The sequence below is a fragment of the Lathyrus oleraceus genome, chromosome 5 (assembly GCF_024323335.1).
Source record: "Lathyrus oleraceus cultivar Zhongwan6 chromosome 5, CAAS_Psat_ZW6_1.0, whole genome shotgun sequence".
Classification (NCBI taxonomy): domain Eukaryota; kingdom Viridiplantae; phylum Streptophyta; class Magnoliopsida; order Fabales; family Fabaceae; genus Lathyrus; species Lathyrus oleraceus.
This window is the reverse complement of record NC_066583.1, coordinates 644913629-644917871: the sequence shown is the minus strand read 5'-3', so window position 1 is coordinate 644917871 and position 4243 is coordinate 644913629. Positions and strand designations below refer to the sequence as shown.

The window sequence follows — 4243 nt, the reverse complement described above, 5'->3', positions numbered from 1 at the left end:
ACATACACCATTGACATCAGCTTACACACTTAACCGTGTTCCATCCAAAAGGGTGAAAAGACACCATATGAGATATGGAGTGGTAAGAGACCACATATGTCTTACATGAAGATTTGGGGTTGCGAAGTTTATGTGAAACGACAAATTTCAACTAAGCTTGAGCCCAAATCTGACAAATGCTTATTTGTGGGGTATCCTAAAGAAACAAGAGGATATTACTTTTACAATCCTTCTGAGGGCAAAGTGTTTGTCGCTCGAACTGGAGTTTTCCTAGAAAAGGATTTTATTTCCAAAGGAATCAGTGGGAGGAAAGTAGAGCTTGAAGAAATTCAAGAATCACAAAGCATCGATACACCTATGGAGGAATTAGAGCAGGAAACACAAATGGTTGCGGAAGAGCAACCCGCTCAAGTAGAACAAGACCAGCGTAGGTCAGGCAGGATACGTCACCTACCTGAGAGATATGGATATCTCATAACAGATCAAGGTGATGTATTACTCATGGATCAAGATGAGCCTGTGACCTACCAAGAGGCCATAACTGGTCCCGAGTCTGAGAAGTGGCTAGAGGCCATGAAATCCGAAATAGATTCCATGTACACGAACCATGTTTGGAACTTGGTAGAGCCTCCTGTAGGAGTTAATCCTATAGGATGCAAGTGGGTCTTCAAAAAGAAGACTGGCATGGATGGTAAGGTACATACCTATAAGGCAAGACTGGTTGCAAAAGGATATAAACAAATTCATGGTGTTGACTATGATGAAACCTTTTCACCAGTTGCAATGCTTAAATCTGTTCGAATTTTACTTGCTATCGCTGCATATCATGATTATGAAATATGGCAGATGGATGTCAAAACTGCTTTCCTTAATGGGAATCTTCTTGAGGATGTGTACATGACACAGCTTGAAGGATTTGACATACCAGAAGAAGCCCATAAGATATGTAAGCTACAAATATCAATCTATGGATTGAAGCAAGCTTCCAGAAGCTGGAATCTTCGTTTTGATGAAACGGTAAAACAATATGGATTCATCAAGAACGAAGATGAGCCTTGTGTCTACAAGAAGGTTAGTGGGAGCATGATCGTGTTCCTGGTGTTATATGTAGATGACATATTACTCATTGGAAACGATGTCCCTACCCTGCAACAAGTAAAGACTTGGTTGGGGAAATGCTTTTCTATGAAGGACCTAGGTGAAGCAGCCTATATATTAGGAATCAGAATCTATAGAGATAGATCACAAAAACTGCTTGGCCTAAGTCAGAGTACATACATAGACAAAGTGCTGAGACGCTTTAATATGCATGATTCCAAGAAAGGATTCATACCTATGCAACATGGCCTGTGTCTATCAAAAACACAATCCCCTTCAATTAAGGAAGAAAGGGAACGCATGAATAAGATTCCATATGCATCTGTAATAGGATTTATCATGTATCCCATGTTATGTACTCGACCAGATGTCTCGTATGCTTTAAGTGCAACGAGTAGGTACCAATCTGATCCTGGTGATGCCCATTGGGTAGTTGTTAAGAATATCCTTAAGTACTTGAGAAGGACTAAGGAATCATTCTTGATATATGGAGGTCAGGAAGAATTGGCTGTAATTGGTTACACTGATGCTAGCTTCCAGACAGATAAGGATGACTTTAGATCGCAATCTGGTTATGTGTTTTGCTTGAACGGTGGCGTTGTGAGCTGGAAAAGTTCGAAGCAAGATACAATTGCTGATTCTACAATCGAGGCCGGGTATATTGCTGCCTCAAGTGCAGCAAAGGAAGCTGTTTGGATCAGGAAGTTCATTAGTGAACTTGGCATAGCCCCTAGCGTTGTGGATCCCATTGGTCTCTATTGTGATAACAATGGTGCTATCGCACAAGCTAAGGAGCCTAAATCTCACCAACGATCCAAACACATACTTAGCCGTTATCATCTCATTCGAGAGATAATAGATAGAGGAGATGTGAAAATATGTAAAGTACCTACACTTGACAATATAGTTGACCCACTGACAAAGCCTCTTGCGCAGCAGAAGCATGATGGCCATACTAGATCAATGGGCATACGGGGTATGTCTGATTGGCTCTAGTGCTAGTGGGAGATTGTTGGTGTAAGCCCTAGAGGCCAATACTTTTAGTACTTGTTGTCATACCCCAATTTTGTCCGGTTCATAAAAATTGATTTCATTTTTTAATTTGCATCATATGCATAACATGACATACATTGCATCATGAATAACGCCTAAAATGTCAGTCAGAATGAATTTATTTGAGAATACAGACAAATCAGTTGAGTCGTTAAAATTTGAGGAAACAGTGTATTTTTCAAATAATGTGTTTTGTGCTGACAATTTTGGTGTGATTGATTTAATTTTCCGTACAAATTTGCACTCAATTTCTATTTCTAATTGATCAATAATTTTTGGTTTAGTTATTCAATTAAAACAAATAAAATTTGTTTAAATTAAATATTAATTAGAATTTGTTTTTTTATAATTCCATTTCTTTAAGTAAATAATAATTATAAAAAATTATGCATTGGATTCCTGTACACACTCACAATTCTCTCACCACGCCTCATCCACTCACCTCACAAAATCCGAAAAAAGATCTCTCTCTTCCCTCACCCACACTCACTCCACGTTTTAAAACTCTCTGCATCACACATCATTCACACACATTCCTCACCCTTCACACGATTCACTCTCTCAGAAAAATTCTCCAACATCTCCCTCTCAACCCTAAATCACCTCACTATCACCTTTCCCCATTCTCACGACCCCACTCTCCTTTCACTCTCCTCACTTCACGCCTTCCATCTTCATCACCTTCAATCGCCGCTTCTACCACCTTAAACCCTCCACCGCTCGAAATCGCACCACCATCAAACCCCCAGCCGCCGTCCTCCTCTCATTTTTCATTCACCACCGTCAAGCTCCACACAACTTCCGCCTCTTCAAAACCCACGCTCAAACCCTCTCCGACAAAACCCTCACTTCCGCTCAACCTTCACTCAACCCACAAATCCAAAAACCCGCCGACAGAAATCAACCCCTTTCATCGTGAGCTAACACCCCAATAACCGTCGACCTCACTCCGATTCTCTCAACAATCGCCATTACCGTACCGTGCCGTCGGTGATTCGTCAATCTGCAACCGCCCTTGTCCTTCATCAACAGCGGTCTTCACCGTCTGTATGCGAAGACCTCGCGAAGTCGTCGCCAAGAAGTTTTGGAGTTTGTTGTGTACTTTTCTGTTTTTCAGGTATCGATCTGGTTTTTCGCCAAACCCTCACTCCATCGCGTGACGCTTTTGACGTATCCGTGAACCACCTGTGACACCACGTTTCGGCAATAAGCAGTTGCGTACGGGATCCTCATAACCGAAACCAACACGTAATTCCTCTTGTTACAACCTTTTGCTATTATCTGAGCCTATAATATAGCATATTTTGGTGGTCTGTTTTTTGGATTTGTTAAGAATTGTCGAACTTGATTTAATTTGTGTCCAAGTGACCATGGTGTGTTAATTATCTGAATTTATATTTAGCTCTGAGTGGTATGATAATTTTGGTCTGATGTAAATTGGTAACCAATGTCACTACTGTTGGGTTTCATTTGCATTTTATGAAGAATTGTGTGTTGGATTTCATCTGCAGAATTGTGAAGAAAGGTTGTAATGAAATTCTCAAGTGTTAGTGGCAGTTGCTGTTGAGTTCCTTAAATTAATTAAAGTCGCATGTTAAGCTGAGTTTTAATTGATATGTTTTTGAGTTGCATTGTATTTATATCTAATGTGCCTTTCAATTTTGATGCTGCTTGGATTAAACATGTAAATATTGTGAGTTTCAATTGTGAGTTAAATACAATTTTGAGCCCATAACTCGTTATCTATTCAGTTTTGGATTAAATACGGTTTTGAGTTTAAATTTTGTGACAAATCTTTACTAGGCCAAGAGTTTAAATTGGCAATGTTATTTAGGAAGAAAGATTCATCTCCATGTAAATATTAGTGAGCATAGACCTTGTAGAGATTCATCAAGATACCGGACTTATGTGGTGAAGATAATATGTGATGTTATTATTGTTATGGTTATTTGCTTCATTTCCTTGAAATTCGAGATAATCTTTGATCCACGGATTCGGTAATTCAATGCCGTTGCGCCGCCCAAGTTTTAATACATTAATTGTATGATTTCACCGTGTTATGAATTCGCGAATGACATCAATTTTATTGTCA

At 39.5% G+C, this 4243-nt stretch overlaps 1 long non-coding RNA gene across 1 annotated transcript; it reads left to right on the top strand.

Annotated features, from left to right (window-relative positions):
• Positions 1 to 2559: 2559 nt before the first annotated feature.
• Positions 2560 to 3791, top strand: LOC127087599 (uncharacterized). Its single transcript, XR_007789985.1, has 2 exons — positions 2560 to 3399; positions 3663 to 3791. It is a non-coding gene; the product is annotated as an uncharacterized LOC127087599 (long non-coding RNA).
• The last annotated feature ends 452 nt before the right edge of the window (positions 3792 to 4243 follow it).